The sequence below is a fragment of the Sturnira hondurensis genome, unplaced genomic scaffold (genome assembly GCF_014824575.4).
Source record: "Sturnira hondurensis isolate 20B ecotype Veracruz unplaced genomic scaffold, ASM1482457v3 Scaffold0021490, whole genome shotgun sequence".
NCBI classification, from domain to species: domain Eukaryota; kingdom Metazoa; phylum Chordata; class Mammalia; order Chiroptera; family Phyllostomidae; genus Sturnira; species Sturnira hondurensis.
In genome coordinates, this window is record NW_028094121.1 from 950,690 (window position 1) to 973,882 (window position 23,193).

The following is a 23,193-nucleotide window of genomic DNA, read 5'->3' on the forward strand; positions in this document are numbered from 1 at the left end:
TCTCTCAAGAATGCCTTCGGACCCCTTGGGTCATTCCTAGGATTCCCCAGGGAAGGCCATTCATCATCCCGTAAGGAGGGATTGCATTTTGAACATAATCAAAAGGCAAAAGGCCATCAAATCCAATTGGTAACGCCACTTGGATATTTCAAAAAGTGAGTTAGGGTTTCTCCTAAATAAGGAGCGTAAGTCCCCGGTGTGGTCAGGAATTGGCTCTGACGAGGGCAGTGGTGAGCATCTGCGGACTGCAGGTGCGATGGTGTAGCTGGCGGGGACACTGGGCGGTCCTGAAGTCCGGGGCGGAGGTAGGGGGCTGCCAGTGGCCACCCCGTGCCCCGACCCCTCTGAACCCCACCACACAGCAGCTCTCCTTGCCAGAGTCCGGAGTGTACCTGACAGAATCAAGGTCGTTATTTTCTGTAGTGTGCAGCTGGCGTGGGAGCTGAACGTGGACGCATTTTGTGCTGTGAAAAACGAACCTGTGGTCTCAAGGAGTACGTTGTGTGGATAGCATGCATTTTGGATAGGGATCGCCCCTCTGCAGCCACCCACCCCCTCCGCGTCACTTTGCGCTGCCTTCATAGCCCTGGGCCTCTGTCTCTCCCAGCTCCGATGGGTGAGGACTCTCTTCAGAGTCGCTGTCTGGGTGGGGCTGCCCACCTCCCCCGCCCCTCCCATCAGTGCCGCCTCCGGGAGGATGCCAGCAGCTCAGTAGTGTTTCCAGGACACGGGAACTGGCCAGGCGGTGTGGTTGAAGAAATCGTGAGCCTGCAGAATGCTAGTCCCGGGTCACTTCTATCTTATTCTATCTTATTCTGTTTTATGAGAACATACAACGTGAGGTCTACCCTTCTGACACACTTCTCAGGGTACAAGGCGGCACTGCTGACTGCAGCACAGCGCTGCACAGCAGGTCTCCAGAACTTGCTCATCTTGCTCAACTGCAACTTCTTGTCCCTTGAATAGCAGCCCTGCATGTCTCCCTCCCCCGCCCTTGGTTCGGTTCTGTGAGTTTGACTGGTCTAGCTGCCTCGTATACGTGGAATCATGCGGTGTCTGTCCTCCCGTGACGGGTCTTGCGTATTCCCCACAGTGTAATGTCCTCCTGTGTTGCTGCGCATGGCAGGATTTCCTTCACAGGCTGAACAGTGTTCCACTGTGTGTACATACCACGTTTTGTTTGTCTGTTTTTTCACTGATGGGCACTTAGGTTGTTTCCTGTCTTGGCTATTGTGAATAATGCCGCAACAAACGTGGAGCGCTGACATCTCTTCAAGGCCCCGTTTTCAACGCTTTAGGGTCCATAGTCACAAGTGGGATCACTGGGTCATAAGTTCTATTTTTAAATCTTTGGGGCGGAGCCTCCATATTGCTTTCTGTAGCAGCGGCACCGATTTACATTCCTGCCACCCGTGTGCAAGGGTTCTAGTTTCACGTGGGTCCCCTCTAATGGTTCCGCTGACCTCTTCCTCAGTCTTCTGATGAGTCTGCCTGTGCTGGGGGAGCCAGAAGTGACTTCCCAAGGTCCTGCAGCTATTAAGTGACCGAGCCCAGACTCAAACTCATGGCCGCTTGAGTCCGTTGGAAAGACTTGTGGCCGGGTGTCAGGCCTAGAGCTGGGATGGGGAGATAGAGGTGACAGGAGAGTTCCGCCTGGTGTGAAAAGGGACAAGCAGAGGACAGTCTGGCTTACTCGGGACACTGATCACTCCCACTGGGGTTGGCACAGGGAGCTGGGCATCGTCCCAGAAGCCTGCAGCTCCCAGAGGGGGTGGCGGTGTCCTGAGTGAGGTTTGGGGAGTTTGCTGGCTGAACCAGTGCAGGCAGGGCTTTCCAGGCAGAGGAAATGGCACTTACAAATGCAGGAGGGAGTCATGACTCGCTGGGAAACTGCAAATAAAATAGCTCGTCAAAGGGGTCCTTTGATGTCAGTGTGTGAAGAAGCCAAAGAGCTGCCCTGCGAGTCCCAAGACCTTCCTGCCTGTCCTCCCCCTCTTTTCCTCTCTCCTGTCCCTCTCCCTGCCACCACCTCCTCTTCCCTGTCTAACCTCCAACCCCCTTTTAGAAAAGGCAGGCCCTGCTGGAATTGCCTGGTGAATTAGAACCAATGAGATATAAGTGTAGCCTGGACAGGAACCTTCCTCATGTTCTGCACTGTGATTTGGTTCTACAGGAATCATTTAGTTACTGGAGTGTATAGTGTGTGTATTAATGATTGAGATCTGTGGCTTCTGACCACTCTTGGGTCTCTTTTTCAAACTAAGCCCAGCAGTCACCCAGAGATGGATGGAACTGCTCTGGGTGAGCAGTTGGGATGGGGCACAGGCCCTGCCTGGCCCCTCCCTCACTGTCCCTGCCCCCCTCACCAGCAGTACCCCTGAAACAATGTGAAAATCAACTCATCTAGAGTTAGAGCAAGAGGGGCCTTGGTCTACAGGTGATGGTGAGGCGGGGGAGTGGGGGGGTGGGGTAAAGCTGGCTAATGGCAGCAGGAAGAGGTGTGACCAGGTCAGCTGGTGGGTGAGGCGTGGAAAGTGATTCCGAGAACGAAAAATCAGGTTGTTCTGAGATCTCAGGCGTTGCCAGTGAGGACATCCAGTAGAGTGCTCCTAGTGACTGGTGGAAAAGGTGAATACAATCCATGGGTTTGTGGTATGACAGGAAAGCACGTTTCCGTAGGTCTAGGCTCTGGTCTCTTACCGGTTTCAGGAAGGACTCCCTGGTCTTTGCTGTCAGCAGCGCCCCGGGCTTTGGGCAGCCTGGCTGCTGCCTTCTCTGGGTAACTGTTTCTCCTGCCCAACACAGTAGAAGCAGGAAAGAGCTTCAGGTACAGGAAAGAGCTGGGACTTGGGAGGCAGACAGATGAATGCGGGGTCCGTGTGACCAGGGGAAGGCACCACAGCCCTTTGAGGCTCACGGTCTTCATCTTTCAAACGGGGGTCAGAAGCTGTCCCCTGAAAAATGAAGGAGTCCCTGGGGCCCGCGTGGTGCCCGGTGCATGGAGGCCCCCACCACCCTTAGTCTGTCTGCCACTGTGTGAGCAGGTGTTGAAGTCAGTGACGTTCCTCCCTGACTATTAAAGTAATGCGGGGTCATCATAGGATGTTTGAAAAAGATACGCAAGTAGATTGAAGAAAAGTAACCCGTTATCCCACCACCTGGTGACAACTACTGTTAATGTTTTGGTGTATTTCCTTCCAGTCTTATTGTCTGTGTGTATATACACACATACTTAGAGAGGATTTTTACTGTGTGTGTAATTTTGGAATCTTTTATTTTTCTCTTAGCATATCATGAACACTTTTCCATGTCACTTCCCACAGTTACTTTGAAACACATGATTAGTAGTGGCTGCCTGATATTCTAGTGTTTGGATCCACCATAATTTACTTAGCCATTTCCCTAGTAATCATTTAAGATATTCCTTATTTGTTACTGTCCTTAATTATAGTGAATAATATCAGTTACCCATGTTGCAATGAATATCCCTCTACATATTCTTCAAGCCCATCTCTGATTGTTTCTTTGGAATAAGCACGTTTCTGGGTTGAAGGGAATACAAAGTTCCTGATGTTTATCAGGAAACAAAAACCTTGTATCAGTTAATACCCTGAGCCAGGTTTGGAGGGACAAGCAATTTCTGAGACCACATTTCCTGTTCTGTAAAATGAGGACAGTGGTTGAACTTGACAAAGTTTCCTTCATGCTGGATGGGTTTGTGCACCAGAGGGGTGAAGGCGCTGGCCTGGTGCCTCCTGTCCTTCTCTCTCTTCCTTCTCTGTTGCTCAGACCAGCTGTTTCATGCATTAAACCACCTTGTCACTCCACACACTTTAAAAGTCTGGGGTGCCTCACACCCACGCACGCAGACTTGGGAACCCAAATATGTGCTGCTACCAGTGATGACCACAGATTCCATTTAGATTCTCCCATCTCCTGGAGTCCCTAAATTCCTCACTCAGCCCCTCCCGAGGCAGGCCAGATTTTAGCCTCTCACCTCTGGGACAATGACCAGGGGAAGCAACTGTGGGAAGGAGAAATAAGCCTTTTATAAAATGTTGACTCATGAGTGATGGAATAGCAGACAGCTCACAGACTCTGGAAGAGGAAGGGGCATCCACACTTGTGGGAGAGCAGGTGTAGCAGCATCAGAGCCTGGCACAGCCCTGCCCTCATCCAGGCTGAGTGCTGCCCAGCTCTGGTGCTCAGGATATTCCCATGGGGGGCCCTTCACGCTCAGGGCTGCAGGGGGATGGAGCTGCTTATGGGACCAAGGGCTCTCTGAAGGTCAGGTCCAAAATCGTGAGGACTGAGGGAGCTATTACACATGCTGCACTTAGAACAGAGCCTGAAGTTTGGCGATCACCAATAAATGTTAACTCTGATGCTTATTCATGTGAGTTAATATTCGTAAGGCTTGTGGGAAAGACTAGCTTGGGAAAACCAGCACCGACTGACCAGACACAAAAGCATATTTTCTAGTTTCTTGAGTCTTAGAGCTTTATTCAGTGGACTGGGTGTGGCGGGTTGTGCGTGGGCAGGTGGGCTGTGCGGCTGCAAGGAAAAATGCCAGGACGAGGGTCTGGGCCATTTATGACACTGGCCGCGTGGTTCTGTCCTCAGTGGAAAAGAGGATATTACCTTTCCTGCTCTACCAGGTTATTATTAAGTTGGAAGATGGTAGATAGTACTTTTGATTAGCAAAAAATGATTAGTGAAAAGCAAAACAATGATCAGTGAAAAGTAAACGTTGGCAATGTGATCTGAAGTAGCTGGGAAATGGATATCATTCCCTGTGTCATGGGGCCTTCCGAGAGGAAAGAGCGCGGCACTCAGAATAAAAAGCCCTGGCGTGGGATCTTCGTGTTCCCTCGAGCTAGTTTCTTATATTCTGTGCATCTTCACCTCCTCGTCTCTGAACTAAGGATAATAATGTTCAAACACTCACTCCACAGAGCCCGATGTGAAGACAAAGTTAGGTTGGCATACACATGCCCTAAATGCTGAGAAGTCCCGTACAGTGGGGGGTTTACTACAGATTAAATCTGTTACTAGAGTCCACAGCCTGCCTCTCTGCTTCTGCTGCCCACTTTGAAATAGCAAGAAACCAGACATGTGTGTGCCAAGAGAAAAAGAAATGGATTTTAAAAATATTTGTTTGTAGTACTTTTGAGTCGCTGACAGGAGTTTGCTGGTGCCCTCTTGGAAGGGTCGGCCCAGAAACAGGGCCGTGCGCGCTCTCAGGGCCTCCCGAGGGGAAGACAAAAGCCGCTGTCTCGCAACCCACCTACACCCTCATGCTGACGGGGTTTCTTTGTTGCCCTCCCCCAAGGCAGGGGAGGAATGTGCAGCCTAGGCGGAATTCTCCTCTCTGCCCCCTACTCTGGGTGGCCTGTGCCTTAAGCGAGTGTGAACGAGGTACCAGGCAGAGCCAGGAGCAAACAGCCACCAGCCAGGATGTTCCACCTCCTTCCCAAACGGAAAGTTACCAGGAATTATCAGGGAGGCTCCTGGCATGAAGGGCGGGTTCCAATATGTCATTCACTGGGTGACCTTGGTCCAGTTATTTTAACTAAGGCTGAGTCTTACGTTCTTCTATGTGACAGGGGGGGCTGTGATAGCTGTGTCTTCAGGTTCTTGTGAGGAGACGTGAGCAGCAGGTGCAGTCTTCAGTGCACCCACCAGCTCAGGCCACCGCAGCGAAACACCACAGACTGGGGGCCTGAAACGGCAGGCATTTCATTTTCTCACCATTCTGGAAGCTACTAGTGCAAGATCAGGCTGCTGGCATGGTCCAGAGATCTGGGTAGAAACTTTACACAAAATTTGGGGCTACATGTCTATATCTTTCTTTTCTGGGACTCTGCCTCTCACTTCCTGTTGTTGCCAATATTGGAGTTATAGCCCCTACCCCAAGCTAGTACGGCCTGACATTGGTCTAAAAGCTGCAAAAATGGGAAACTGCCCCCATCAGCTGCCTTTTCCAAGCGTCAGCTCCCCTCCAGAGTCTGCCTGCTTAGGCTTTTGGTCTCCAGTGCGTTTGGGTCATGGTCTGTGGTTGTTTGTAACACACAGTTGTTACTTAGTAAGTTCCCATTGGACAGCCCTCCTTCACATAAACCTCCATGTATTGTGCCAGCAACTCAGTGCAGTTATTGACTTTGCAGAGTAGTTATTGATTTTAAAAATCAGTAGATGGGTTAAGATCTGGTAAAACACAGAAGAAAAATGCATTAATAAAGCAGAACTGAGGAAATTACCAAATTACCAAAAACGTAGCACACAGGGATGAAAATACAAAAAAAAATATGAGAGAAAGGAGAAAGTCCAGAATGTGTCTAAGAATTCCGAAAGGAGAGAGTTGAGAGAATGGAGAAGAAGCAATAAACAAATGAATAATGGCTGAGAACACTGAGCAAAGAAACTAGGAAATGTGTGAATCAATGTAAATAAGCATTTTCTTTTTAAGACAACACACACTTCTTTTAAAACAAATCACAAATTTGAAGGTATCAAAACCAGGTAGAACAAAAATATTAAAATAATTTTAAGGTGGAAAGTTTGGGAGGCATTTAAGCATTCTAAAGTTATGTAATATTCAACTGAAAACTAGAAATAGCTTCAGACTTTGTATGCATTAAAAATCATTACATTTAAACAATACGGAGAAACATCAGGATGTACAGAGAACACAGGAAGTTAAATGGAATTTTGACAGAGACACCAAGATGAGGTGCTAGATCCAAATACAGAATTTCTACAGGAAATATTTGACCCCTAGCTCCCTGACTCTACGGCAGGACCCAGTATGTAAAGGCGGGCCTGGGGTGGATGTGGAAGAGAAGATCTTGTCCAGAGGGTTTTTGGAAAGTCACTGAAGTCCAGACCCCTAAGGATGGAGAGGTGAGGGTGCCTACCCTGTCAACTCAGCTTAAGTACATATGGCGCTGGGGTGGGGTGGGGGAAAAGCTCAACTCCTCAGAGCCAGCTTTGGTCTCCGGCAGCTGGGACTCAAACTCAGATGTCTGACAAAGAACTGAGGTGCTCAGGTGGCCTTTGGCAGGGAGGAGTGGGTAGAGGATTTATCTGGGAAGCACCCATGTTCCCAGTATGGCAGGACACAGGATGTACGGCAGGTTGCCATGGATGAGCTGGAGATTGTGCAGAGAGAAGTCACATGGGAGCCTTCCCATTTAAGACCTGCCCGAGAAGAGAGGGTGGGTCCCTGTGATGTGGACCTCTGGAGGGCTGGGGGCTGCAGGGCAGGGCAGGGCAGCCAGAGGGGTAGGTTGCAGCCTCTGCCTCAGGGGGACTGGAAGCCAGAGGAGTCCAGCTGCAGCTGGACTCCAGACTCCAGCTGGAGTCTTGAAGCTGGAGTCAACTGTACCTTCTGCAGGGCTCAGAGAGTGCAGAGCGGATAAGATCAGTAGACGAGTAAGATCTTCACTGCCCCTGCTTTCTCTCCCAATGCCTTGGGGGCCCAAAGGGATTGCCCTGTTAAAGAAACTAGGGGCAAGAGAGTGAAAGGAGAGGAAACTCACCATATCTCCCTTCCCTGAACTCAAGGTCCCACCTGTCATAAGCCTTAGTTGGGGAGGGGAGAAACCACCCGCCATCTATTTAGGAACAGGTGATATTTTATCTTGAGATGAAGAGTCAAGTGTACATTCATGCAATAAAGCTGTGTTGAGGGCCTCTTCTGTGCCAGGGATTGTTCAACACTGGGGATTTAGCAGAGTGTACAAAATACATATTAATTGACTGTAAAGGTGTGGGTTTACTTCTGGGCACTATGTTCTGTTCCATTGATCTGTGTGTCTGTTTTTATGCCAGTACCAGGCTGTTTTGATTATTATGGCCTTGTAGTATAGTTTGATATTAGGTAGCATGATTCATCCAACTTTGTTCTTCTTTCTCAGGATCATTGTTGCTATGTGGGGCCTTTTGTGGTTCAGTATAAATGTTTGAAATATTCTAGTTCTGTGAAATATGTCATTGGAATCTTGATAGGAATTGCATTCAAGGTATAGATTGCTTTGAGTAGTGTGGACATTTCGATGATGCTAATTCTTCCCATCCATGAAGATGGTATGTGCTTCCACTTATTTGTATCTTTTTCAGTTTCTTTCTTCAGTGTCATAATTTTCCAAGTACCGTTTATATCCTTGGCTAGGCTTATTCCTAGGTATTTTATTCTTTTTGAGGCAATTGTGAATGGATTGTTTTCTTAATTTTCTTCTAGAATATCTTTCTTTGTGGAGCTAACATTTCTATGGATTAATATCTAGGACTGGATTTTGTTCCATGTTTGGAGTTTTTCTCTCTTTTTCTTTTTTGCTCAATCCCTTCACACCCCTACCCCCCCAACCCGGCAGGATTAGGTATTTTTAAGTTGATATTTTATGTTGTCACTTACAGTGACCATAAGACTGTCACTTACAAGATTTGAGTAGAAAATTCTGGGGCAAGTAAATATAAATTAAATATTTAAAACATTTGAACTTTAATGGATTACTATTTACCAGACAAATACTACCAAAAGAAAGCTGGTGTAACTATATTATCATCACAGAAAAGCATGTTAACAAAGAATGTTGTTAAGCATTTTTAAAAAGGATTCATGAAGCTGTAACAATTCTGAAGTTGTTTGTAGCTAAAAACTTTAAAATACACAAAGCAAAAATGGGCAGAATGACAAAGAGAGAAACCCATTATTATACAGGAAAATTGAAACATAATTCTCTCTACAACTGATAGAGCAAACAGACAAAATGAAATCATTAAGGATACAGAGGGTCTTAACAACACAATGGACAAGCTTGATCTAAAGGAGAGACTGGAAAATGGTAGCCTGTGGGCCAATTCCAGCCCACTGCCTGTTTCTGTAAATAAAGTTTTATTGGAACACAGCCACACTCATTTATTTAGTCCTGACCAGCTGCCTCTGTGCTGCAACAGCAGCGTTGAATAGACAGACTGTCCACAAAGCTGAAGAAATTTACTCTCTGGACCTTATAGGACATTTGTTGACCCTGGTCTAAAGCTTTTTTGCAAAATCCCTGCCTCTAACAATTGAACAGTACATGTGAACACTTTGTAAAAACTGATAATGTAGCAAACATCAAGCAATAAAAAACAACTATATCACATATATCTCTACAGAAAAAAAAACCCCAGTATCATATATTCATATGATCACAAAGAATTAACTTGAAAGTAAGTGAAAGATAACCGATAAGCTCATGACTTAGAAAGTTTAAAAATCTCCTAAATAATTAAAAGATCAAAGAAGAAGTCTAAATGAAAAGTATATATTTGAATTGAATGATAATTAAAACTGGACATTTCAAAACTAGTGGGCAATGGCTAGAGCCGCTCCAAGGGGGGAATGTCGAGCAGCAAATGTTTGCATCTGAATAGGAGAAGCCATTCCAAAAGTCAGAAAAGGAGCAAAAGTAAACTCAGAGACAGCAGGAAGAAGGAGATGTCAAAGACGGGATTAATAAAACAAAAAATAAAGAACCAATAGGAAAAGAACAATTAAATCAGAAAACAAAAGATAGAGAATCCTTCAGCGAGACAGGCCAAGAAAAAAAATACGAAAGGAGCAAATAAGCACTGTTGGGAATGAAGCTGCTTTGTGGTTAAATGGCAGTGAACTGGGTAGAGCTGGGCGACAGGCACAATGTGCTTTTTCTCAGCCTCTGCACGTTTCCGTGTGTTCAGATTTCATCACACACACACACACACACACACACACGCCCATAAAATAAAATGTGCAAACAAAAGAAGAATCTGTGCTCTGGGTTCAAATGGCCTGGGCTTTAATACGGGTTCTACTGTTTATTAGTGAGTGCCTTGCAGGGTATTACTTAAATTCTCTGTGCGCTTCTGTTCCCTGTCTGTACAATGGAGATAATACGAACATCTGGTCTGTCGGCATCACACTCCCTCCTTCATGAGGCACTGGGACTCCAGGGGCAAGGTTTCATTGGCCTGATTTTTAAAACTCTCTCTCTCTTTCTCTCTCTCTCTCTCTCTGTCTGTCTGTCTCACTAGACTTAAGCTTGCTCTAGAATCACTTTACACGCCTCCCTCACCTTTAGACGGGACTGTTGAAACTACCCGGGAAGCCGTGGGGAGCTGTGTTGGTGCTGTAGACGCCACCTGTGAGGAAGCGGAGCGGGAGTCAGGGGCAGGGTGTACAGTGAGGGGTGGAGCTTGGAAGGTACAAGGAAAAGGAAACAACAGTTTTTATAAACCACCCCCACCCCCCACCAGAGTGCATCAGCACTAGACGTGCACACCTATTTCCCTGTAAAAGGCGATGATCGTGGCATTCACCACTGACTGTGTTCGCTTTCTTTCAGTGTTACAGGTCAAGGTTTCTCCATGCCATGGGACATCTAGTCCCTGACTTCTGGTGACCGCATGCTAGTGACTGGGATGCCAGATTCGTCACAATCTCCTTACCATTTCCTCCAGTCTCAGGCACTGAGGTTGCTTTCGATCCCTGGCCACCAGAGCTAGTATTTATGAATTTCTTCATTGGTGAATTTCTTCATAGGGTCCTTTATAGGACCCTGTGAACATTTCCTTGAGACTTATCACTGGGGGTGAACTTTCTGGGTCACAAGGAAGGTAAACATTTATTTAAACTAAGTCCTGCCAGGTTGTTTTCCAGAATGGCTGGACCCGTCTGCAAGCCCATCAACAAACAGGACAGGAAGATTCCCGTTTCCCCGCATGCTCACTGACACAGGTGCTGCTGGTGTTTACAACGTGGAAAGTCAACAGAATCTCATTCCGTTCGTTTTGACGCTTTTCTAATTACTAATGAATCTGGAGGTCTCTTAGTTTCCTCTTCTGTGAATTTCCCCTTTGGTTTCTTACGCACATGCTCTGTCCTTTTTCTGTTGCATTTCCTTTCTCTTCTGATGGGTTCTCAGGAGTTCCTTGTATATTCTAGAAATGGACCATCTGTGGTGTTAAGACATCACGGATTCTCCTCCCGGGCTTCATGCATCGGTGACTTTGCTGTGGTGTCCTTCCCTGGACAGCAGAGCTGGCTGGCCTGTAATCACTCCGCCCAAGGAAGCACACAATCAGAGTTAGGACCCAGACCAGTCTCCCGCCCAAGTTCACGCTCTTTCCGTAGTGCACCCCGCTGCTCTTTGCTTTCCCCAAAGAGAGTAAGTTCTCCACTCAGTCAAGGCAGCATTTGGATATTTGGGGGTTTGGGGGGGGTTGGTATTTGTAAAGGAAGGCAGCGGTGTATCCCCACGCCTCATGTGAGGGGGACTCCCACTAGTGCTGCAGAAGCCATGTTGATGCTGAAGTACGAGGTTTCATGACTTTCAATGGCCTTTTCTGGAGCTTCTAGCAGCTCCAGTTTCCCTCTGCCCACCTTGGCATGGGGTAACCATCACCACCCAGGTTGTAATTGTCAAGCACTAAGTACATTTCTAAACGGAGCATCGAACCACAGGTCCTCTTGGTGACCTGGGATCCCACTGACAAGCCAAGCGGAATATGCAAAGCTGCCCCAGTCTCCCTGTTCCCTGCTCAGCCTTGGCATTCCAGCAGGCAGCGTCCTCATTTCTCCAGCATCCCACCTAAGGACCGAAGGTAATTCACCTCTGACTCACCTCCGTGCTCTTTCCTGCCGAATCCTACCCCATCCTTTTCTCTCTGCTGTGTTGAGTTTCCTTTCAGTTCCTCCGATCCAGGCTCCCCTCTCCAGCATCACTTCCCTCCATTGTCCCTCTCATGTCTCCACCATGGTTGTCATGACCTACTATGATATGGCCATTTCTCATATCTGAAAATGTGGTCTGAGGCCTGACCGTGGGTCTCAGCCTTGCTACTCAGCAGCACGGACAGGAAACCCTTTCCCAGGCATCAGTGGATTTATCAATGAACACTCAGTAAATGTCTCCTCCCGGTTAAGCTCTGCAATGGGTGCCAGCAGTTTGACAGTGAAGGAGAATCCCTGCCTGCAATTTGCTCACAGTTTAGTTGGGGCAGACAGATGAGACATCAGATGCGTACAGAGTGGTGTGATTAAAAAAAAAGATAGAGATGTGTTTAGTGATTAACTTGGCCTAAAAGGGGGTGGAGATGGTCAGGGAAGACCTCTTAGAGGAGCAGATACTGGAGTTGGATTTGGAATGATAGGGATGAATTTTCCAGCTCGGTCACGCCAGCAGAGGACAAAGGCATGATGAGGAAGCAAGCTGGCATTGTTAGGAATGCAGGTTTCCACCCCATCTTCCTCATGGGCCTTTGAGAACCACGTGAAAACGCATTGCGAATTGGCAACAAGTGCTGTAGGTAGGGATGCTATTAGCTGTCATCTGATGTAAAATTTGCCTTCTGGATTTGATCTGAAAAAAGAGAAATGCTGGCCTTTTTGTCTCACCAGGCTTGGGCGGCCTACTCCTGTGGCTGCCTTTTGCCATGAGCAAAGCTCTGCAGAAGTCCACGCTTTGGGTTAAATGCTGGGGTTCACTCTTCTTCCTTGTCCAAGCTTTATGTGGGAGCTCCTGGGAGGCTGGAGTGGAGAAAGACTCAGGATTACGGAGTCAGGCTGACCTTGGTTCAAATGCTGGGTCTGCCAGTTACTGCTTACTAATTCTGGCCCTGCCTCCGGGGCCATCCTGATTGGTGTGCGGTGTTTCATGGTGCTTTGGGTACTCACTCCAGGAACCAGTGTGGGGGTAACCGCAGCAAGGATGTGTGGGTATCAGTGGCTTAATTCTGAAGGCTATTTTAATCCTAAAGTCTGGGGGCACATTCTACATATGACTAGAATAAAATCCAAACCTCTCTCCTTGGCCCAGGTGGCTTATGTGAATTAGCTTTTCTCACGTCCTGCTGTCCTTGAGTGAAGTCCCACTGACACTGGCCAAGACCATTGCTACCTCAGGGACTTTGCACTCGCTGTTCTCCCTGGAACCGCCTTCCACCTGATTTTTATATGACCAGCTTCTTCTCAGGCATCAGTTTAAATGTCACCTCCTGAAAGTCATAGATTCCGAGCAAGGGAAAACCTAGAACACCCCACACTTTGGCCAACATGGCAGAATAGCTTCACTGAAGCAGCTGCGAAGAAGTTAAAACTGAAAACTAAGCTAAACTAGACTTTAAATTAGTCAACTGATATTTTGTAGAAGTCGTTACATGTAGTTATAATTTAACCAACCATACAAATCATTGTAAACTTTTTTAAAAAGTCACCTTTTATTTTCTTCAAGCACTTACCACCTGAAATTGTCTTATTTCTTTATTTACTTGCTTACCATCTGTCACCTCTGCTAGAATGTAAGTTCTGCATAGTGGGGACCTTCTCTGTCCCGATCACTGTCATATCCCCAGAACCCAGAATGCTGCCGTGTGTACACGACACACTCAATAAATGCATTGGAATCAATGGGCTGTTGAAATAAATGGATTTACTACAAAGAAGCAGCAGCTCTCCATTGAAAAATGGGTAAACTGACTCCTTCGGTACCTAGAAATACCTGGGAGTTGAAACACAGGTATGTGTGGGACTAAAACATATTAATGCATAACAGAGCTTTGGGTTGAGAACATCATGGAGCACGATCGTAAAGGAGTAATAATGACAAGATTGACGCGCTGTGGGAGGCGCTGGGGATCGAGCCGCGCATATTTTAGACCAACTCTTGATCCTGAAACAGGGCTTGAGGAAGTGTTTCACCCAGGTTCTATAAGCTCCACGGCTGTAATGTGGTGGGAAGCACTGGCTTTGGAGAAGCAAGGCCTGAGTTCAAGTTCTGGTTCTGCATCATCCTATGACCTTGGACACATCCCCTAACCTTTATGGGCCTGTGTTTCTTCATCAATGAAATGGGAGCACACTAGCCTCCATGGTGGTTATGAGGGCTGACTGTGCATGTGAAACAAACCTGCGTTTGGAGCAAGACGGGGAGGGAGCAGCGACCCTCGGGTGTGACCCTGCTCTTTGGGCAGCTTTGGCCCAGGCAGCGCACGCTCAGAGAGACGTCTGCTGAGGGCAGGCAGAGGGACGGTCACTGTTCTTTAACCTCTGTGGTCAGAAACCAGTTTTCCACCAGCCTCACAGACATGACGTATTGGGGCTTGAATTTCATCCCTGCCCCCCCCCCAATTTTTTTTGTCCTTGTCTTCCTGGCCCTTGCTACTCAATTTCTTCTGAGGATTTCTTTAAGATAGCAGAATAAACCATGACCAAGGTCAAGAAAGTCAAGAAATGAAGCCCCTGCCAAAGAGGATGGGCTGTGTGGGGCCAGGAGGGGGCTCCCGTAGATAGCTGCAGGGTGGCGCTGGGGCCCCAGCACCCCTTAAGTGGGAGGTCCAGGCCACCATGCCAAATGGTTGGGGAAGAACCTAACCTCCTCCACAAGAGGTTGCCCCGAATCTTTGAGACAGATGCTGTCGTGGTTCTTTCTGTATGTGCCTCTTTGGGGTGGGGATAGGGGTGTGGGGTTGGGGGGCTAGGAAAGACCTAGCATCCAGACCTGCCGCTCTGAGCTGGAGTTAAAGGAGAGATGTTATGTGGCGTGCTGTGGGGTTCCTCAGCTTTCCTATTTTAATGGTGTCTCATGTGTTAGAATTGCTTTTTGGACATTATATGTGGAGTCAGAGGGCACTTGATGACTTCTCGTGGCCTCTCCTGTTTGCTGGCTCCGTGACTCTGAGGTGTCTTCTTTTTGTCTGGAAGATATGCTCCCTGTGGCCAGAAGCAAAGAGGAGGTTTCCACACTAATTTCTGTTTACTGTGGTCCTGGGGAGAGAAATGGCCCCTCTGTGAAAGGCCAACTGGAAAAAAGCACGTGGACTTACAGTCTCAGGCTCCCTCTATGTCCCTGAGTCTTGCCAGCGTGTTTGGAAAGAGGACTAGCTGAGGATGACTTCATAGTGGCACAGGGGCGAGTCACTGCTTTCTGGCTGCCTTGCCAGCACTGCTTTCCTGTCATCAGAGACAAGGCATGTTTGGCACGTAGTGGTGCCCCCTGCTGGTGGAGGCTGCAGGCCAAATAGAAAGAGTGATAGAGTGGGGGGTGGGGGGTCTAGGCGACTGGATTCCTGGGATCTGGGACCTTAGAGTCCTCACCACTAATATGAAGAAGACCTTGGACCAGGACCTGGAGACAGCTCAGGCTTGTGCCTGCTCTAAGAGGCTCTGAGGCCCCACAGAGCACAGGCCCACGGGGGCACGGCTGGGTTTACCAGGTTGGGAAGACTGCTGCACTCCCCTGCCCCATCCTAACAGGCTGCACCTGTGGAGCAGAAAACCTTCAGTGCTCTGCCTCATCTGTCCCAGGGAGGGGGACATTTCTCACATCATAGATGGAGCAGCTGTCCGAGTAGTGGGTTTTCAGCCTTCTCTGGGCCGAGGAGCCCTGGGTCCTTTAAGCAGTCTTGATGCTTGTGAATTTCCCTTTCCTGCACAAATTTGTCACTATGGCTCTTGAAACGAAGTGTCCAGATGGGAACACAATACAGCTGTGACCCTGCTCTTAGAGAAGGGATGCTTGAAGGCTGCTGAGGAGTGTCTAGAGTTCAGACATCCTCCCAGCTGCCCTTGTCCTTTGTTGGAGCCAAATTCGATAGGCACCTGTCCGTTTCAGGCCAAGATAGAGTTTTACATTTGTGTGTCTTGTGTTTGCAATTTTCCGCGAAGAAAGCTCTATTTGGAGACAAGTACTGACTTTGGCGCCCCCTTGAGGAGAGCTGGCTGGGCTTAAACAGCCTCCCATGCCCTGGTGGCTGTGGGCTGCTGTGTCTGTTTTAAGGCAGCAGACAGTTTAATGACCTGGGTGGCTTTGTTTATTCAAATATCACCTTGGGATCTTTTCATATCATTGTAACAAAGGTTTGAGTGAGTACCTATCTGTCTTCTTAAGCAGGTGCCTCTGGGTGCTCTTCTTTATTACATGGGCAATTGCTCATCTTTAAAATAAGGCAATTTTTTTCTAGTTCTAAATTACTTGAGTCTTTGGAAGCTAAATAGAACCTGTCTTTACAACTTCAATAGCTACCATTTTTTTTGTGATAGTTGCCCCTCCTCTAGGAATTTATTGTGGCCCTAAAAATGTATCTTTTTTTCTGAATTTATGCCTCCAAATTTCTATTTCTCACCTTCTCCTGATGTGCTACCATTCCCTGCCCACCTAATCTGAAGTTCAGCAGGAAGTAGCATAGCACAATGATTAAGGGCAGGGTCTCTGGAGGGGCCCAGCCTGGGTGTGTGTGGTCTGGGTCCATCACTGACCAGCTGTGTGACCTTGAATAAGTCACATAACCCCCCCATGTCTGCCCCACTATTTAGAAAAAGAGAATAATGCCAGCAACTGCCTTATAGACAAATGCATATAAAGTGCTTAGAATAATGCAAAACAGTATTTTAAAGAACCGTTCATTCTTATTGTTGTATTTTGATGGAGTGACGTGGCAAGTGAAACCCAGGGTCGCCCCTGGACTCTCTTTCTTTAGGAAACACAAGCAAGCAAACACGTAGAAGCATCGCTCCTGAAGTTTCCAGTGCTGTTTATTCTTAGTGGGACCAGCACAGACCACTGTCCGCATCCTCAGGAGAAAAGTTCAGCTGGTCAGCAGGCAGAATGGCCACAGATGCTCACAGAGAAGGTCAAATCACAGGTCAAGAGACAGGGTCATAGCCAGAAAGTCATTTATTTCTGCCCAATAAACACTAAGGACCTCAGGGACTACACTCCACTGCAGGTATAAAAAAGAATCCAGCCCTGGCCTGTGTGGTTCAGTTGGTTGGAGAGTTGTCCCATAACTGAAAGGTTGTGGGTTCGGTTCCTGGTCAGGGCACACAACCTGGGTTGCAGATTCGATCCTCAGTCTGGACATGTACAATCCCCAGTCCAGGCCCATACAGAGGGCAACCAATCAGTGCACCGATGTTTTTCTCTGTCCCTTCCTCTCTCTCTAAGAAGCAATGAAAAAATGTCCTCAGGGGAGGATTAAAACAAAAGATCCAGCCATTGGAGGACCAAGACCAGTGGGAAAGATACACAGGTTAATAGGCAGGCATTGTGCCCTTTCAGGACTGAAAAGGGGCATCCTAGGAGTCTTGAGTAGCTAGGGAGGTGTTGGGAAGTACCTCAGGCCGAGATGTAGAACGAGGGAGATCCAAGGGAGTGAGAAATCAGAGATATCAAAGTGTCAGGCCGTTGTAGAGAAACCCGTGGCCTGCGTGCCACATAGGTCTTCTGGCTTCTCAAAAAGACCCACACTATAAAATAAACGGGGTCGAGGGGAGTTACAAAGCTGCTTCTCAAAGTGATGAGTGTATATTCTTTCTGTATCTATTAGAAAAATAGAACCTACTTTTTTTGTACAAATAGCACAGCGAGGAAACTAAATTTATTTCAAACTGCTTCCTTTTTAAAAGAATATAATCATATAAAGAACCTCTGAATAACCACTGTTCACCACACCAGCGGTTTTAGGGGCCCAGCCAGGAAGAGGGTCAGTACCTTGGAGAGCTCCAACGGGGTTCCAGACAGCTGAGGCAGGCAACTAGTGCAGCTGCGAGGCAGAGCCTGCTGCGTGGACTAGCAAGGTGCCAGCCACCATCTGCCTTGGGCTTCGTTGCGAATGCTGGTGCTTCTCTTAGGCTGAGCCCCAGAGAGAGGTGGCGGCAGATGGAGACCAAGGGCCAGGATGGACATGGAGTGTCTGTCCTTTCCTTGGGTGCACTCTTCCTGGTACCCAAGAGAGATCTCTGTACCGACCCTGGAGTTACCTAGTAAGTTCTATGAGTAGGGTGTTTCTGGAGTTTTGTGTCTGAAAGGTGGTTGGCAGCATTTCTTTTTGAAGCACCGTTACTTTGTTATTTCAGATAAGATATTAAAAGGGTTGTTGCCGCCTGAAGGCAGAACCAGAAGAACTGGGACAAGCTCAGCAGTGGTTCTGCTATTTCAGCCTCACAGATACGTGGATTTCTCCCATTACACAATCTGCCCAGTTCTTGTGGGGGGGCTGGGGGGCTGTCTGTGAGATGCAGGGTGAGGCCGGGCGTTGAAGTGTTTGTGGTTGGCTTTCGGCCCTGATCAGTGGAGCCTGAATGAGTCTGGTATGGAACCTGCCTGCCTTCAGTTTGGGAGATGCACCTGTGTGCATCTGGTGTGTGCACGCACACCGTTCTTTTTCATCAGTTGGGTGTTTGGGTTGGATATTTCTCTTTTGGAACCTTGTAGGTTCAGGAAAGTCCCCAGCCAGGTGTGAACTCTGGTGAGGGTGCTGTCAGCAGATTTTATCCACTGGTCTCCTCCACTTCCCCTTTTTATTCTGTCTCAGTTCTTCCACCCACTGGTTCCCCTGTGCACTTGGATGTCTTTTCTGTGCAGGCCTGGGCTGTGCATCCATGGTCACCTTATGCCCTAGATTTGCAGGGGATATTTCCAATTACGGGTACTTTCATTCTGTTCATTAAAAGTGATTCAGTCATAAGTGGCTGACTGAATGTGATTTGACTTTATGCGCTTGTGAAACATGGATTCATAGATCTGGATATTAATCTTCAGCCAAAACACATATCTGAATTTTACATATAGGGAATATGATCATCACATATTTAAGATAGAGAGAAAAGAATTTTCATATCCTGGACCAGTGTAATCCACCAGAGGACTCGCCTGTGTCGAGAAGAAGCCTGAGATGGCACTCGCTTTGGTAGGAGGGAGGGTCATGACGCATTAGTGACGTCTGCCGTGAGCATCACGTAGCCAGCAGTGGTGTGAGGACTGTCTTTGGGACCAGCCATTTCTGTTCCAAGGTCCCACTGTCTTCACACTGTGCCAAGCCTCCCTTGTCAATATATTACGTGGGGAGTTGGTGAAATGGGTGAAGAGAATCAAAAGGCACAAACTTTCAGTTACAAAATAACTCCTGGGGATATAATGTTTGGTGCAGTGACTGCAGTTAATAAAACTGTACTGCGTATTTGCAAATTGCTAGGAGAGTAGATCTCAAAAGTTCTTATGACAAGAAGAAAGATTTGTAACTTACGTATGGTGACAGATGTTAACGTGACGTATTGTGGTGGTCATCTTGCAGTGTGTACAAATATGTGTTAGATCATTATGTTGTACACCTGAAACTAAGAAAATGTTATATGCCAATTAGACTTAAATAAAAAAAGAAAAGTTTATGTCAGCACTAAAAAAAGAGAAGTTTTAGAGACTGGTGTTGGTTGCAGAGCAACGCACATTACTTAATGACACAGAGCTGCACATTGGAAAACAGGTAAAAGGAGCCCTGGTCAGTGTGGTTCAGGTGGTTGGAGCATCGCCCCATAGACCGAGAGGTTGTGGGTTTGGCTTCTGGTCGGGGCACATCCCTGGTCGCGGGTTTGGTCCCTGGTTGGGGTGCAAATTAGAAGCGGCCTGGGCACACAAGGGGCAACTGATCGATGTTCCTCTCTCACATCAGTGTTTCTCTCCTTCTCACTCTTCCTTCCTTTCCCTCTCTGTGAAATCAGTAACCATGTCCTTGGGTGTGGGTAATAAACAAACAAACAAGTAAATATTTTTAAATGGGTAGAAATGGTCAATTTTATTTTGTTAGGTATGTTTTCCCACAATTAAAAACCAAAGCAAACCTTTGAGAAGAGGATACTTGCATAGACTCAAACTGTCTCTTTTAAGATATTTGTTAATTACAAAGGGCAGGATAGTAACTTTACAATGGAGGAACCCGGCAGATAAACACCCTCTGAACCAAGCATCAAAGGTTAGTATCACCACTAACAGGATAGATCATGTAGTTCCTCTGTGATGTTCTTGCCAAAATATATCATGTCAATCTAATAATAAGAAAATACCTGGAAAGTGCAAGTTGAATGGCACTTTAAAAAGTGAACAATATTTTCAAAAGCATCCCGATGATGAAAGACGTGGGGAGAGTTAGCGACGGGAAGAAAGGCGGCATGGAGGTCACGGGCACTGTGGGATCCGGGTTTGACTCCAGAGGAGGAGAAAAGGACCTTGGTGGAAAAACTGGCAAACCCCAGGCAGGGGCTCTCAATTAGTTACGAGTGCATGTCAGTTTCCTGCCGTTGACAGCACTGTGGTTATGGAAAACGTTAACACTGGGACAGCAGGGCCAAGGACCCGCCGGGAATCTGCTGTTTTGAGAACATTTCTGTAAGTCTAGAGTTATTTCAAAAACAAATTTTTTTAATAATAAAAAGTTTTTCTTTTAAGTTGACCAAGTGGTAAAAAACTTTAAAAAGTGACTAAGAACTAGGGCTCTAGAGTCAAACAAAAACACAAGTCTGTCCAAGGCATCGGGAGTGGACGGTTACTGCCCGAAAGTGGTGAAACCGTCCAGAGGCTGCAGGAGACAGACCTGTGTGTGCCTCACGAGCCTTCAGATCGGGCCCCGGGAAAGGGAATATGTTGGAACTTCTCATCACCCCTTGCACAGCACATAGTCAGTCCTGTTCCGAACTCAGACTAGGTTCTCGGCTTAAGCCGACCTAGTTCAAGGGACAGAACCTGTATCTGGTGGCAGACAGGCCTGGCTGCAGACCCTGAGTGCTCCAGACGTGCTGTGTGGCCCTAGGAAGGTTACTTAACTTTTCAGTTCTTCAGTTAATTGCTCTATAACATTGAAATAATAATCATACCTCCCGCTCACATTTATTATAATAATTAAATCATGAAGCACATTTAAAGTGCCTGTAGTGGTGCCTGGCACGTAGTTGGTGCTCCATAAACAGGAGCCTGTTCAACAACTTGTAAGGATGAAGGACTGTATTTCTTGCTCCAGAGTGGCTGTTTGAATAAATCTGTTTGAAATAATGGGCATTGCTTATACTCTGGGCAATAATTCCACTCCACTTCAACCCCTAAACCCCAAAAAATAAATGAAGGAAGTGACCTTTGCTAAGTGATTTGGAATTTCAGTGGAAGGTTCTGTAATTGCTAGTTAAGAGGCCTGGGAAACCAGCTCTTGTGCAATAATTGGAGGTGTGCAGGTCGGGACATTTAATTACGGCCTGGCCGCCTGGAATAGAAACCTTGCCTCATGACAACACCTTTCTGCAACAGCCTGATTAAGTCAACAAATTGTTGGTTCCCAGCCCAAACTGGTTGGCGACAAGGGCTTTCTCGTGTTGGAATCTTTGGGTCTTGATGGCCAGTCAAATTCTTTTCCAGAGGCAGGAGCAGGATAAGATGCGGCCTCTGTTCCAGAGGCACCTGCAGTCTGGTGGGTGAGACCAGCGGAGATGGGCCTGTTAGGGAGAGGCAAGGCAGTGTATGGTCTGCGGAGGCAGCAGAGACTACTGCCTAGCAGAGCCTGCCTGCCCAGGTTCAAATCCAGGCCGAGAGCTGGTGGCGGTGCATGCCTTGGGCAAGTAACTGAATCTCCTTGGGCCCAGTTCCCTTATCTATAAGATGGAGATAATCATAGGACTACCTCCTAGGGTTCCTGTGAGGATTTAATAGAGAAATGTACTTGGGGCAATGTCTAGCGCATGGTGTAATTGTTTGACATTGTTACTGGGTTATCTGAAAAGAGAATGACTTCTGGCTCCAAGTTATCAGGGAAACGATAGGTACTATTAGGGGGCTTCTCCACAGCCCCACCGTTGGCTGGAGCCTCCTCACTGGCCCCTTACTGCTGGACACTCTTGTCTTTGCACCTGTTCTTTGCCCCTTTTGACCTCCTGACGTATTCCCATACCTACACCATCTGAGACGCAGGCCAAAGATCATCCTTCATGACATCTTCCCTGGTCCTCGGCCTCTGCGACAGGGCCAGTCGCCTCTCTCTTGACTTCCCAGACCACCTTCCACCCGGCAACCATAGCTCTTTCTGCATGGCTTGGGTGCTTTGGTTCCTTGTGCGTCTCCATCGTCTGCCCTGCTGGAGGCTGGCAGACCTGGGTGTCTGCTCTGCTCCCACCTTGCTAGAGGTGAGATGCTGGGAAATCACCTCCTCTCACCTCTCTCTTTACAAACGGGCACCAGTACCTCGAAGGGTTATGTAGAGACTGTGTCTGGCCCATCATTGAGTCTCAACAAAGATCGAACCCTTTCCTTCCTCTGTCTCCCCTCACCTTGTCTCCTTGACTGGGCGTGAAGTCTGGCTGTGCAGAGAGGTCAAACATGTGAGTTCCTGAGTGCCTTCCTCTCCTGTCCTCTGGGATTCTGGGATCCACCACAAGGCGTAACACATGCTGGAGGTCATTGTATGTTTGTGTCTCCCTCTCCCTTCCTCTCCTCATGCTGTACCTCCGTTCTCTAGCACAGGGCTGTCAGCAGTGGGGAGGGGACCCTCAGTACAAGGATGAGTAGTGGGAGTGCACTGGGCCCAAAGCCACGTGGGAGGGGGTTCCGGGGTTCAGCCTGAGCCCTCTCTGGGGTTCAGCCTTGCTCTATCACAGGAGAACCAAATGTGTTCTACTTTTACATTTGAAGCACGTCAGTGGCCACAATCCCTCCCACATCAGAGCCCAGGAAAGTGGTGGGGTTTGCGAGTGGGTGGAGAACAGGGGGTGGGACAAGCTGGAGAAGAGGAAATTAAGCTCTGTGACCGTGACCGTGACTGAGACCTGGAAATGATTCATCCTGTCCTCCTGAGGGGCTATAGGCTGTGTGGGGGTAAAGGTGGAGGTGCCAAGCACACCACGGTCTGGGTTCTGTCCCATGACCTTTCCTGGGAAAAGCAGGGAAGGCGTTGAGCTGAGAGCCCCCAGCCCACTAGAGTCCCTCTGAAATGCCCCAGAGTCTGAGTCAGGCCTGAGTGGTCCTGCTGCTTGGTCTCAGCCCCTGCTGGGCAGCCCCCCTCTGAAGTTCCACAGAAAGAAAGCATGAAGGTGTCCCTTTCTGCTCAGCTGTTACTCCTCCGAAGCTGTGAGAGGAGCCACCCCTCACTAGCCCCTGGCTGTGTGCCAGGTACCCAATAAGCACCTCATGTTCTCACCATGACCTTCCTTCGAGGTGGGTGCTTCTCACCCCATTCAGCACATAATGAGATCGAGGTTCACGAAGGGGATGTTATTTGCCCAAGGTCTGAAAGGGTGTGAATGAGGTAGCTCATCCCAGGGGCTGTGGGCTCTGAAGCACTCGGTCACTGTGAGGAGACATTCTCTCAGAGAGGGGATAAGGAAGATGAACGAGGGAGGATAAGGCCGAGATGTTGGGG

The 23,193-nt window shown here is 47.9% G+C and overlaps 1 protein-coding gene across 3 annotated transcripts in view; it reads left to right on the top strand.

The window, feature by feature from the left end:
• HIVEP3 (HIVEP zinc finger 3) overlaps positions 1-23,193 on the top strand; it is a 410,805-nt gene that overhangs the window by 155,134 nt on the left and 232,478 nt on the right. The gene's annotated exons all lie outside the window — the stretch shown is intronic.